The 14588-nt window shown below is 45.7% G+C and overlaps 1 protein-coding gene across 1 annotated transcript in view; it reads left to right on the forward strand.

The window, feature by feature from the left end:
• Positions 1-14554, forward strand: part of PCGF6 (polycomb group ring finger 6) — a 70563-nt gene extending 56009 nt beyond the window's left edge. The window contains exons 10-13 of the transcript XR_014712501.1: positions 2363-2454; positions 3128-3269; positions 12910-12957; positions 14056-14554. The gene's annotated coding sequence lies outside the window, so the exon portion shown is untranslated. The remainder of the gene's footprint in view (positions 1-2362; positions 2455-3127; positions 3270-12909; positions 12958-14055) is intronic.
• The last annotated feature ends 34 nt before the right edge of the window (positions 14555-14588 follow it).

Consider the following 14588-nt stretch of genomic DNA (forward strand, 5'->3'; position numbering starts at 1 on the left):
CGTCTGCTTTATGCGTGGTTTTAAGCTTACTCATTCCTCTGTGTTGGATCCCTGCTGACAGGCAGACACAGTCTGTTGCAAACCAGCAAGTTCTCAACAGAGGTACTTTTTCATCTGCTTTTCTATCTCCTTGTTTATAACCATTCATGACCAGGGAACCAGTTCAGTTCAACGAGAAGCAAGCTGATGTTAACACTAGTTTCTGACCTTTTGTCTTCTAAGGGAGACCTCTATTGTTTGAGTGAATACCCTGCCTAAATGGTCAAGAAATCTTTGGTTTTCTGGTGGTTTTAACAGGTTGCCATAGATATGTGTTTTATCGCTAGACTGCTGTAGTTTGCATTTGATTGCCTTTAGAGATTTATGATAACCCATTTCCAAATGAAATGCAGTATTGATTATCTGCAGAGTGCTTGCTGGCCTTTCCATGCTGGATGGAATGATATTATCTTTACTGCTTTTTTATTAGTTCTAATGGCGATGGTAGTTGGGCTTTGGTTTTGGTAGGTCACTGCTGGTTGGACACTAATGTATTTCTCTAAATGTGAAGGGTGGAAATTTTTTGGTAGACTTAGATGAAAACAAGTTCTTTGGAAGCTCATAACACAAGAACTAGGGGTCACCAAATGAAATTAATAGGCAGCAGGTTTAAAACAAACAAAAGGAAGTATTTTTTCATACAACACACAGTCAACCTGTGGAACTCCTTGCCAGAGGATGTTGTGAAGGCCAAGACTATAACAGGGTTCAAAAAAGAACTAGATAAGTTCATGGAGGATAGGTCCATCAATGGCTATTAGCCAGGATGGGCAGGGATGGTGTCTCTAGCCTCTGTTTGCCAGAAGCTGGGAATGGGCAACGGGATGGATCACTTGATGATTCCCTGTTCTGTTCATTCGCTCTGGGGCACCTGGCATTGGCCACTGTCGGAAGACAAGATACTGGGCTAGATGGACCTTTGGTCTGACCCAGTATGGCCAATCTTATGACATGTAACCAGAGGCAAAGTCAGTATAAGAATTCAGGAGCCAGCCCTGTGTTCAGTCCACTAAACAAGGTTGTCTCTTCCAGTGGTCTGATGGCTTCTCCAGAGACCAGCTACTAAAGGGTGCTTATCAACCTCTTTCCCTCTGCTTCAAAGCTAAGTTGGAAGGGCATTTGTACAGCACCTAGCACAATGGGACTCTGATCACTAAATGCTACTATAATACAAATAGTAAGAGGGCTGCAGCAGTGTCTGCAGAGCAGCTCCTTAGTTACTCCACAGCTTGGAAGAAGGATTCCCCTTCCCAGACACATGTCCTGAGCTACTGTACTTGGGTACTTCTGAGTGGCTTTCCCCCTAGTAGTATTTTAACAGATCCTAATTTGCCACCCTGGCAAGTCATCCTAGTACAGATTCCCTGATAAATACCAAGGCCCAGGGCCAGTTTCTTTTTTTTTTTTTTTGGTATAATCTTTGTGTTTTGGGAATCCTCTAAAATGCAATAAATTTGCACCTGGTATTTCACAGTTCTTCAGGGTACCCCCTAAACTGTCCTTTTTCTTGGTGCGTCTCTCAGCATCCCACAAACTCTCCTTTTGGCTTGGCTACAGGCCCGGTCCTGGCCAGTTTACAGACTGAGCGACCGCATTTTGCCACCTCAAACGCCCTCTGCAGTTTGAACTGGGTACTGTGTGCTTCACCTTGCAGCCCGCAACAGTTGTGTGTGGTTGCTAGGCACTTTTAAAGCAGCTGCCATGTTCCACCTCAATGGCAGCTGCATTTCCTTGGCATTTCCTTGTGACTTCTGTGTGCTTGTTGTTGAGCGCTCTGCAAGGAGAGCAGCTAGATAAATAACGTGCTAATATCTGGGCTGCCACACATGACTTCTTTCTTCAAAATATGACAAATGGGATGCCCTAGTATGAGCACTTAAGGCCCAGTCCTGAAATCCCTACTCATGCGTGCAATTTCATGGCCTCCAGTGGGTCTGTTGCAGGACAGAGCTCTTCATAATGGTGGCACGTCAGCACAAACCTTGCTCATAATAAGCACTTGATATGGGCACCCATCCCTGAAAAGTTTGGATGCTGTCTCTGAGACTGTCTGTTCAGGTCACTAGCATAGTGAAGAACCTTTCATCTTAATGTCTTCACAACTGGGTCTGGACAAAGAGCTGGACGGGACCGGTCAGAGAGTACTTGTTGGTTTAAATTTTAGTTGCTGGAGGATGTTTTGCACTAAATGGGACTACCGATTCCCTTCTGTAGACTGCCAGGGCCCTTCCAGGTTCTGGGAATGGAGACCTTTGTATTGTTGCCAAAGGAATAAGGGGGTTTCTTTTTTGAACTTTCACTCACTGACCACCTTCTCTTTCAGCTGAACTGAGCAAACCAGTGTGGGAAGGGATTCCAGGGTCCGCACTGGGGTCACAGGTGGAACCCAGCTATCCTCCTGCTGTCTGTGCGCACGTACGGTGATGGCTTTATACATTTCTCTCTCTTTTTAGTGCCCAGCACATTCTGTACGTTCCTTACTCTGAAGTTTAAGAAACAAAGTTTTCATCCATTGTAGCTAAAACTTGAAACGAAGTCTCCTGCAGAACCCCTAATTTTCTGTGTCTGTTCTGAACAATAAATGCTCCTTGTTGGGGATGAAATCGGAACCTTGCTGCCACCTCCCAGCTGATTTTAATTCTCATACATTCTCAGCCAGCTTCATCCCATCTCCCATGGCGTTACGCTAGGGATGAGTATGACCCTAGACGTTTAGGGCCTCAGGGGTACCTGTTTTCTAAGGCTATCAAGCCAGGAAAACATGCAGGGAAACAGGTTCTTAAGGCCTCTCTGCTGAGACGACCAGTTAAGAGCCCAGCCTAGCTCCCAGGAAAGTAAATGAGAAGAATCACTTTATGCTGGCTCCATCTGTTTATGTCTGTTGTCTAGGAACTGGGCTGAGATCACCAGCTAACATTGCTGTTGAGAGGCCTTCCGATGTTGGCAGTGTTTGGTCGCTGCTGACCTGGGCTGGATTAGAGAAGGGCAAGTTCTGTGCATGACAGTGGGGACTGGGGATGTTTCTGTTTTAACTTTTTTTTTTCTTTTTCTTTTTCCCTTTGTGCTTTGGCACCTGTGGTGACAGCAGAAGCAGCAGCGCTGGAAACCGGAATCCTGTGTCCTGGAGCAGAGCCAGCAGCAGCTGCTGGCAGTAACAGGAGCTTTCCCACACTTGACACCTTCACTGCCCTCATCCTCCTATGGGAAAGGAAAATGTAACCACCGACCATGTGAGTGAACCTAGGACTGGAAACAGCATCTCTGCTTGGCATTTGCAGGCTGAGTTTCTCAGTCTTGTACGTACAAACAAGCATTACTGTAAGTTCTCTTGGGCAGGTCTCTTTGTCCAGTGTTTGTACAGGACCTAGCGCAGTACCTAGTCCTGGTCTCTGGCTGAGGCTCCCAGGCACTACTGCAATATAAAGAATGACTACATAACCCCCTTCCTTAAACTACTCCATGGGCTCCTGCTTCATTTCAGGATCCTGTCTGAAATGCCCCCTCCTTGTTCTTCCATCCCTCCATAGATTTGTTCCTGTCTCCATCTCTTTCTCTCCATCCTTGTTCCCTCTGCTTATCCAGGCAGCCCTTTCCTTTCTGCCACTGACATCATCTCACCCTGTTGGCAAAGGAGCCTTTGCTTTGCAGCTCATGGGAGAGCCTTCAGCTATCTCTCCAACTTGCCGATGGACCATCTCCTTTCAAATCTCATCTAAAATTCCCTTTGTAGTAAATGGTAGAGTTGACTGGGTTATCCTAAGTATCATGGGATGGAGCTAGGCTCCACGCTTCCCTTACTTCCTTTTAGTCAGTCTCCCTGCTAACTCCTGTGATGCAGTTGACTAAAGCAGCCAGTTCCCAGTCTGCAGTCCTGTGAGGAGGCTTCATGTTGTTGCACTGAGAGGTCCTTTTACAAAACCGTTGCTCCCTTTCCTCGGCCTCTGAGTGTGTCTCTCCTCCTTGCTGTGTGTCTGCTTCACAAACAGGCCATGTGCTACAGAGTACGTAGCACTATTTAAAAATGTGAATTTATATGGGCAACGTGCGCTTGGCTTGAAACCCACCCAGTGCAGAGAGCATGCACAAGACTCCATCTACCACCTAGTCCCCACATCAAGATTTTAAGTGGGGCTTAATTGGTGCATAGAGTGTCACGCAGGCCCTCTGCACTTGGGTGAATTTAAGTTATGTCGACATACTGCCACCGCAGTAATGAAATCGCTTTTGCATGTCCACACCGCACTTCTTGTGTCAGCGATGCACATCCTCACCAGGAGCGCTTGCATCGATTTAACTGTCAGCGTGGGACCCTGTGGAATGGCTTCTGAAAGGCAGCACCAATCGATGTAAGCAACGCAGTGTCTACAATGACACTGCAGGGACCTAACAGCATCCACCTATGTGCTACGCCTCTTGCAGAGATGGAGTTAGTAAGTCGGTTAGTTAGTGGGCGAGTTACATCAGTGGGAGCGACATTTTAGTGTAGACACTTGCAGAGTTAAGTCGACGTAAGCTGTGCACACGCAGGATCATAGCACTGCCCTGTCTTACAGGGGTGGGGAGGATGAAGACATTAGTGATTATGATGCACTCAGATACTACGATAATGGGAGGCCATATGAGTACCTAGGATGGAAAGGTTCTTGGCTTGGTCCCGCAATGGAGTAGATTGTGCTTCCGAGTTCCAACGTTGCGATTTATGATGCAGTTGTAAGGAACCAAATGTGTCATAAATCCAAGAACTGCCGGCACTTCTATTCTCCCCCTTTCTAGCAAGTGTATAGAACTATCAGGGTAACAGATCATCAGGCTCAATAGACACTCCAAAGTAGTCACCATTTGTGAAACAATAATAAAATACAATTACTCAAAGCCAGACACAAAGGGAGCAAAAGGAAAACATTGTTGCGGAGCTAATCTGAGATATTTTGAACTGTAAACTCTTCCCAGTCACTGCTTTTCACCCATCCCTTGAATTTAAATTGCTGGACCCTGTACTTCAATCCCAACCAGAAACCTGTCTCCGGCTTCCTGCTTAGTTGGTTCTTTGAATTCTAGTAAATGAAACCTGGATTTTTACCTAAACAATGAAAATCTAGAGGAATTACCTCCATTTTAATAGAACAAAGGAGAAAGGAGGGGGAAAGGGAGCGTTTTGTTTGGGAAACCAGATTTAGTTTAGAATTAGTTCTTAGCACAGGCTTCTCTGGAGATTTCTAATATTTCCTGATTCCTGCCTGGGCTGGCACTATTGCAATATTTTGGCTCTATCCCTTACTGCTCTGCTCCAGAGCACAAAGATGGGGCAAAAAGAAAAGGAGGACTTGTGGCACCTTAGAGACTAACCAATTTATTTGGCATAAGCTTTCGTGAGCTACAGCTCACTTCATCGGATGCATACCGTGGAAAGTACAGAAGATCTTTTTATACACACAAAGCATGAAAAAATGGGTGTTTACCACTACAAAAGGTTTTCTCTCCCCCCACCCCACTCTCCTGCTGGTAATAGCTTATCTAAAGTGATCACTCTCCTTACAATGTGTATGATAATCAAGTTGGGCCATTTCCAGCACAAATCCAAATCTTTTACACGTTCCACAGCATGCATCTGATGAAGTGAGCTGTAGCTCACGAAAGCTTATGCTCAAATAAATTGGTTAGTCTCTAAGATGCCACAAGTCCTCCTTTTCTTTTTGCGAATACAGACTAACACGGCTGTTACTCTGAAACCAGAGATGGAGCAGCAGGCAGCCAAGGCTAGCAGTTTACTTACCAGCCTCATCCCCCCGCCCTTAGGAGACGTTTCTTCTGGATTTGACAACAGCTGTTTCTAGGAACTGAGCTAAAGGTTAATGCGTGAACAGCCCTGGCAGTGATTTATGTTCTCAGCTGGTGTTACAATACATGTGGGCTCTTACAAAACTGTGTGACTGTACACCTCTCTGATGTAGGCCCCTGGTTCTGACTCAGCAATACATGCAACCAGAAGGATGTCCAACCATGCCGACTGGCCTAGTAGATACTGCGCACAGCCAACAATAGCCTAAGAGCCAAATTCCAACCTCAGTTATGCTAGTGTAAACCCAGAGAGACCTCAATGGTGACACTCTGGATTTCCACCCAGACGTTAGATTTCACTCCTCCAAATGGCTGCTGCATCTCTTCCAGGGAAGGAAGGAAGGACGGACGGATGGACGGACGGACTGGTGTGTGCTGCTGGCTCCCTTGTTGTGTAATAATGGCTCAGCATGAACCGCACCAGTGAGAGATCAGCCCATTCCAGTAGGTGGGCGTGTTCACAGCACTGCCAGTTTCTCTGCAGCTGCTGTGTCTGCCGTGGTGGCTGCATCCCTCCATGGCTTCTCCAGCAAGGGAGAAGTGAATGGAAGCCCCAGGGCTGGACAGAGGCAGCAGCTGGAAGGCACCTGGCCTTCAAGCTGAATTAGGGCAATGCCTATGTTTTTTAAATAATTTCCTGTAGGGCGGCAGATATTTACCAGTGGAGACAGTCCTAAAGTCAGTGGGCGCTTTTACATCCTAACTGCTTAGGCATGAGTCGCCGTACGTGGATTTTGGCAAGGCTGGAATGAGTTCAAACATTAAGGGTCACTTTTAGTCCCCCTGACCCATGTTAATTGCCTTGGCAGAACTCGTTACACAGGTGACTCTGTGTAGCTTCCGCTCACCATTTTGATCTGGTTGGATAAGATCAGAGTGAACAGCCTAGAAAACCCCAGGGTGTGTAAAGAAGCCACGGTGAGACATCTCGCCCCCCAGGAAATCTGGCTGATGCATCACAAGCTGTCACCAGCATTGTCCGGCTTCACGTTCCTTAGATTTAGAGCTGATCTGAAGCGGCGCTGGAAGCTGTTCATCTAACACCACCACGGAAGTGTTCATTTCTTTACACTCCCCATTTGGAAATGTCAGCGGCTGAAGCTAATGATTATAGATCCACAGACCTACTCATCATTCAGTTTGCATCACATTCGTGGAGGCACCAGCTGCCCCAGCCTCTCTTTGCACACTCATCTTCTGCAGCATGGCTGCTTTTGTTTCCTGGCCACCTCCTTCAGAAGGCTACTCGGCCAGGGGTGTAGGCGGGAGCTGGGTAATAAGTCCTCCTCTGTGGTCCCATGTTTTGATTAGGCTCATTGCCAAGACTGCAGTAGGAAAGGAGTGAGTCACGCTGCAGATGTTTAAAGATTTATACCTCTGCAGCAACTCACCCCTCTGGAAGAAAAGGTAGTTACAGCAGCACCAGCAGCAAGGTTAGAAACAGAAACAGCAAAAAGCTGCCCATTTCCTGAGACACGTCTGCGTGTTTGCCTCACCCCGAGGCCACCAGCTCGCACTGCACCTCTGGGTGGTTATTTCTTTGCAAGTCGCTTTCCCTTTGGAAGGTGATACTGGCTGGTGCACAGCATACATCTGGGCTGCCCCATTTCATGGCTGTGGGACTCCACTTGCTTCATTTACACAACGATCAGCCAGTTAGTGGTGGCAGGTTTCCACTGATTTCACAGCACCCAGGGGACGGAAGAGGCTCATCAATTCCTAGTTTCTAAGGCCAGAAGGGACCACTGTGATCATCTTGTCTGAGCTCCTGTTTAGCACAGGCCAGAGAATTTCTCCAAAATAATGCCCAGAGCATCTCTCCTAGAAAAACATCCCCTCTTGATTTAAAAATTGCCAGCAATGGAGAATCCACCACGACCCTGGGTAAACTGTTTCAATGGTTAATTACCCTTGCCGTTAAAAATGGACACCTTACTTCCAGTCTGAATTTCCAACCATTGGATTATGTTAGGCCTTTCTCGGTTAGATTCAAGAGCCCATTAGTATTAAATATTTGTTCCCTATGTGGTAGTGGTGGCAGCAACACTGGAAGCAAGAACCACGTGGTTCCGTTGGAGACCTGGGTGGTCGCCAGCCGTGCTGAGAAGAGCAGGACTCCATAAAGTGTTGCGCTATTCTGCACGCATGGAGGCCTTTTTACTTTTTTAATTAAGAAAATACAAAGGCTGAGTTTTGCTACTGGCGATGCAGCAGGCTTTATTTTCACTCTCCAAACACAGACACCCAACTTCCTGTACAGGATTCTGGGTAATATAGTCCAGAGGCATTTCCTGTACCGAGAATATACATATAACTAGAGCAAATCAAAACCTATAGGCGTAAGTCGAATCGGCATCAATGTAGAAGCATCGTAAGTGCCGTTGGTCGTAACTGGAACGTCGTAAAGTCGAGGCCTGCCTGTACACAGAGAAAAGGAAAAGAGAGAGAAAGGAAGAATGGAAGGCAGAGAAAAAAGTGAAAAATGAGGAGAGGGATAATCTGGAAGAAAAAGTAGTCAGAAAAGAAGCAGGATCAGGAAAACAGAGGCAGGAAGGGGGAATTTGGAGGAGGTGGGAGAAAGAAGGGTGGGGTTGGAGAAGGGGGACCAGGGCGGGAGGAATAAAGACAGAAGCTGGAAGCAAGATCTGGTAAATGTGAGTTAAGAATACAACAAAGTCATTGCTAGGGCAAGCTCTTGCATGAGGCTCTGTGATAGTTATTCCTTTGGCCAGGGCATCTCATTCTGCTTGTCATGCTGCCAGTGGGGCTGTGTCAGACATCAACCGCTGCTCAGCTGACGGGAATCGCCAGCCCAGTAACCTATACTCAAAGCACAGGGCAGCTGCTGCAATAGCAGACTGGTCCCTAGTTAAAAGGGAACTTGCTTCTCTCACTGCTGTAAAATAACAGCACTGCGAAGCAAGGGAACGCCGGGGCCCAGGGATTGCTTTGGGCACCCATGGAACATCTGTAGAGCTTCAGTGTCTCCTTCCCTTGTTTTCTCCTTCCGGCTTTGTTTTGGGCATTCACTGAGATTTAAACATGGTTCTTTGCTTCTGCTCATTCTGTCCATTCAGTTCCCATGCTCTGTGGATCTGCTCTGACTTTCCCTTTTCCAGTTTGCTAAAGGTTTGTCTACCCGATGTTTCTGAAATACTCACCACCTGTATGTTCTGGAGTCTGGTTTTCCCTGGGCTTACAGCCGTCTCCTAGGCTCTTCTACCTCTCAACCAGAGGGGAACTCTCTGATCCCACTCCCTAGCTAAACTCCCTCCACCGCAATGATAAAATACACACCCAGTATTAGATAAGCAGTTCTGCTCTGCGTGACCCCCGCAGTGATCTGTGGCTATGTCTTGCGGTGGCTAATGGACTCCAAATGGCCCATGCAATTCAGCTGACCAAAGCACTCTGCTGAAATAGCAAGGCTGAGACAGTGAGCCAAGTTGTTGCTGGCACCGATTCACTGCAGAAAAGCCTGCAATGGCATCGTCACAGCCTGTCTCCAGGACTAGGAGTTGCTAGGGGTGGTGGAGCAGAAAATCCTGACGTGACATGACGAGGGAAGAAAAGGCAGAAGATAAAGGAACACTGTAGCAGAAACGGGAGGGAGAGAGAAATCCCTCTGTTTCCCCTTATATCACGCTCATCTGTGAGTAGCCATTCTGAATGTGCAAACGGGGGGACGTGGGCTCCTCCCAGACTATCAAAGTTATGTGTGTCATAGGAAGATATCCTAGGCTAGGAGATCTCCTAACCTGTGTCCTTGGAGAGGTCATTTCCCCTAGATTTACAATAAGGTTTCCAGTTTGCTCTATCACCTTGATCTCACGGGGCCTGCATGAGCTCCAGACAGGTAATACATGTGCAAACAAATATACTGTATGATTCTTTAAAGGTTTGCTAGCACTGTGTTAATTGACAAGGATAGGTCCTACTAACTCAGTTTATTTGCAAAGACTATCCCATTCCTTTGTTGGGGAGCGCCACTAATTTGTTAAGATCCTTGCAGTTTATTTATTGCGTTCACTGCGATTTGAAGGTGTCTTTTTTTTGAGTTTGCTTGTGAGGGATGTTCTGCTACGGATCTGCTCTGATTTTCCTCTCCCCAGTTTGCAACAGGTTTCCTACTAAATTGCTTCTGAAATTTGCCTTCTTTTACAATGCACAGTCTGACTTTATGGTATTGGCAAAAGGCACCAGTTACGGCACTGGAATTGCATAGATATAATGTAGAGAAAATCAGGGGTTATTCTTTGATGAGGCTACATGAATCAGACCGTCCCAGGGTGGCTGGTCCCTTTAAGATGGAGCAGGTCCAGGGCATCGGCGACTGGCCAGCTGACACCAATTAGGTTTAAGAGAGACACCTGGGGCTAGAGGGGGAGGGAGACCTGATGAATCAGGGTATGTCTACACTGCAATAAAACACCCTGGGCAGGCCTGTGTCCGCCAACTCAGGCCAACAGGGTCGAGCTACAGAGCTAAAAATTGTGGTGGTAGACATTTGGGCTTAGGTTGGACCCCAGACTCTGGAGTTCTGCAAAGGGGGTGGGTCTACACGGCAATTTTATAGCCCTGCAGCCCCAAGCCTGAGTCAAATGACACAGGCCAGCTGTGAGTGGTTTTTTGCAGTGTAGACGTAAGAGAGAGCGGCTAGGCTGCTGTTTTATGTCGGAGAAGGCGGGCTGAAAAAATATGCCTTGCACTTGGAGCAGAAGATAGTGAGATTTTCACAGGTCCCTAGTTCCTGGGGAAGTTCATTCCACAGTCTGGGACTGGCCCTTGAGAAAGTTCTTTCTCCTGCACAGACGAGCTTTATCCTCATTGTAGAGACTTCCGCTGTGCCTTAGGAGCAGAGCTGCTGACCATAATCTTCATCCTGGAGCTGTAGGCCAAGATTTTTAAAGGTATGTTGGTGTTGCAGCACCTGCATTAGGAGCCCAAATCTTATTTTCAAAAGTGATTTAGGCACATAGGAGCCTAAATCCCATTAGCTGCAAATGGGATTTTGTTCCGAAGTGCTAAAATCACTTTTGGAAATGAGAGTTAGGCTCCTAAATCAGGTGCAGCACCCACCTAAGTACCTTTAAAAAATCTGGGCCTACAGCTCCCTAAGATAGTTGTGGTCATTGTTTTATCAGCACTGTCAGTGGCATTAGCCCAGCTGTGGTTCGTCAGTGAATTTCTACTGTACAGCCAACGGGGAAAGTCTGACCTCACTTTCATGTGCAGCTCTCTGCACTTTTTTTAAAAAATCAGTAGAGTTATTATTTTCATTGTATAGAATTATTAATTATATATAATGAATTAATATATACAGAATTATTATTATTATATATCATTATTATTCTATCGAATCTGGAGAGCATCCTAGCCAGAGTATCATGCTCTCTTTAAACAGAGGCTAAGTTTAGATAGGAGTCTGAATGAAAACCCTAGCTACAGCCCAGCTGTTCAGAACTTTGGCGTGTGGTTTGAAATCAGAACCGGAGCTAATTGTTTTGTTTGCAAAGTATGCCTTTTTTTTTTCTTTTTTTTTAAAATGGGCATAGGTAAGACCCTATAGCCAGAGACTCCCGAACTTTGTGGTGTACGAAATTCATATCTGGACTTTGCAGCTTGGGCTCGTCCCCCATCAGGCCTGACCAGTGTAGGAACGGCCTCTTTATAAATTAAATCAAAAGCAGGGATTGCAATGTAGGCAGTGTCTACTGGTCGAACCCTTTCGGCTTCATTAGAAGGAAAAGGGTTTTACAAAACCAAATAGGGACATGTTTGTGCAATTTTTAAGGCTAAATGAAACCAGATGTTGTGAAGGCCAAGACTATAACAGGGTTCAAAAAAGAACTAGATAAATTCATAGAGGACAGGTCCATCAATGGCTATTAGCCAAGATGGGCAGGGATGGTGTCCCTAGCCTCTGTTTGCCAGAAGCTGGGAATGGGCGACAGGTGATGGATCACTTGATGATTCCCTGTTCTGTTCATTCCCTCTGGGGCACCTGCCATTGGCCACTGTTGGAAGGCAGGATAGTGGGCTAGATGGACCTTTGGTCTAAGCCAGTATGGCCATTCTTATGTTCAGACTTTCACTTGTTGAAATTTATACTTTTCCATCCAGCATCATCAACTCAGACCCAAAAGCTACAGGGGGGGCATGACAACCCGATAGTGAAACTGATCAGCCTGGTTTTGCTAATACCAGCTGGATGAAATGCATCCCTGGAATTAGAGCAGGAATGAATTTATCACCTTATGTCAACAAGGGAAAACCCAACTCATTAAACGTTCTTGTTCCTTAGACTGAAACATTGCAGCCCATAATAATCTATAAACTGAAACCGGCAACAGTATACCCACATTCTGCTTTCAGTTACACCAGAGTAAAACCCAGATTAACTCCTTTGACTTCAGTGGAATCCCTGGAATTGCTCTGATGGGACCCACAGCAGAATTGGGTCAGCAGTATTTAAATGAACAATTAATGTGGTCCAGGTTGTTAATGACCAAAAAGTCATTACCAGCAGTTGAGTGGCCTGTATGACATAAATTGCTGGTCTTGGTCCAGCTTCTAGCACATGTCTTTACCACAAAAATCACCATCACAATGGACAGTCTCGAAGAAAGCCCAAGTCTTGAATGGTCCATGTACACTGAGCTCTTCTCTTGCTCTGTAGATGGCCCCTCTAAGCCAGGGTGGAGGTACGCTGGATGGGAAACAGTGTAAGGTATGTTTGTTTGCTTATACTAAAGCCGCTGTATGGATAAAAACACCAGGCTTCAGTGTTCCAGGCTATCGTTGGCACCTTTCACCAGGGCTAAACTAGCTATAAAAACAGCAATAGCCAAATTATTAGATAATAGTGCCAGATCCTTAGCTGGTGCAAATTGTTACAGCTCCATGGACTTAACTGAGCTATGACAACTCATGCCAGCTGAGGACCCTGCCCTCTCGTTTCCATTCTAGTGCATCCCAAATAACAGATTTATGTATTATACTAAATCATGCTCTCCTACGCTTTGAAGACAGGGCTGCACTGGTGTGACAGAAGAAACTGACCCAGGAACAGAGCAGATGGTGAGTTCTCAAATCAAGACAGCCTGAAAGAGGATACAAGAAAGTGGTGGGATTCATGTCACAATTTTTTTTTATTAACTTGTGCCTTACAGTAGAAGAGGAAAAGTGTGAGCAAACAATGTTCTATTTCCAGGAGCTTATCCTGGCAACACTGACACCAAGGTCTTGTGTGATCATAACCTCATCATGGCACAGTGCTTTGGCAAACACACAACAAACGCACGGTCTTCAGCTCTTGCAAAAGCGATCGCTGGCGATTTTAAGGCATTGGAAAAACCTACAATAGTAAATCCTATATTGAACTTGGCATACATTGGAACAGGTAGACTGGAGACACACACACTAACAAAGTTTGGCAGATTGAAATGGAAGGTGAAATGCTACCCTGCCAGAATCCCTTCCTTTGGAAAAACGTTGGGTGTGAATCCGTCCTTCCAGTGACTAGAATCTCTCTGTTATGGTCACCTGTGACTCCATGACTGTTCGTCTGAAAAGGTGTGGTGGAAGCTGGAATTATTTTAATCATATTACCTCACAGCACCAGTTGTTGTCTATTTATCAAGCAGAAGTGGAGTGTTTGTGCGGCTGTGTTGCTTCTGAGTCTGAATACTGAGGACAAAAAGTATGCATCTTCCAACATGTCATCAGAAATGCACTGGAAGAGCCATTGAAATCCACTTATTGTGGATCCATGATTGTGCAGTCGTGTGTACACATTTTAAATACACAAAGGAAACTCTCCTAACTTACATGTGCTATTGATAAACCTCGTCTCATGAGAGTATGGACAGACAAATGCCACCAAAACAGAGAAACAGTCGATTGGCAGAAATGTATGCACCTTAGAGTTTAATGCTCGTGCAGAAGTCAGGCTGTCTCATAGCTCAGTATGTTCTGTGCTTCTAGAGTTAAAGTGACAGGCTACAGGTCAAGAATTTGGGGCTGTTGGGGGTTTGGTTTTTGTTTGTTTTGTATTCTGCTGATTTTTAAAATAGATCAAGGCCCATAATTAAGAAACTATATCTATATAAAAACAATTTTTTAACCCTGTGACTAGTTGGCACCGTCAATTTGAATCAATGTCTTTTTCTTAACCAGTTGGCTACCAGATGGAATGAGATGATATGGACACAAGAAGTCACTATGCAATCACAGAAATGACCAACATGCATCGAGCTAACTGCAGAGCAGGGTGCTACAGAGACTGTCTATCCAAACCTGAAACTGCTTTAAAGGGGAAGAATAGACCAAATTCAGCCTTCTCCTAGTATAGTTTGTAACTGGAAATAGCCTTAACATGTGTAAAACATACATCAGGAGCAGCCACAAATGTGGGTCGATTGTGTCGTCTTTGGAGTGAGGAGTTCCTTATTGTGTGATTTGGTTTAGCTAATCGTGATGACCCCGGAAGATGTAGTTACCCAGTTTGCCATCCTCTCCAATTTCAGCCTAAGCTTTGAGATCCCTCTGTCATTTAATTGCTCCTGGCTATGGTGTGGGATGTACTGTTTCTAATGATGCTGAAGCGCTGGGACATTTATACTGGGTGACAAGTGCATTAATTCAGGTGTAGACAATTGAAAGGTCTAGTGTATATTGTTCCCCCTTAAATGCTGTTTCTATTCATATAA

The sequence above is a fragment of the Lepidochelys olivacea genome, assembly GCF_965140295.1.
Source record: "Lepidochelys olivacea isolate rLepOli2 genome assembly, chromosome: 7".
In the NCBI taxonomy this organism is placed as follows: domain Eukaryota; kingdom Metazoa; phylum Chordata; order Testudines; family Cheloniidae; genus Lepidochelys; species Lepidochelys olivacea.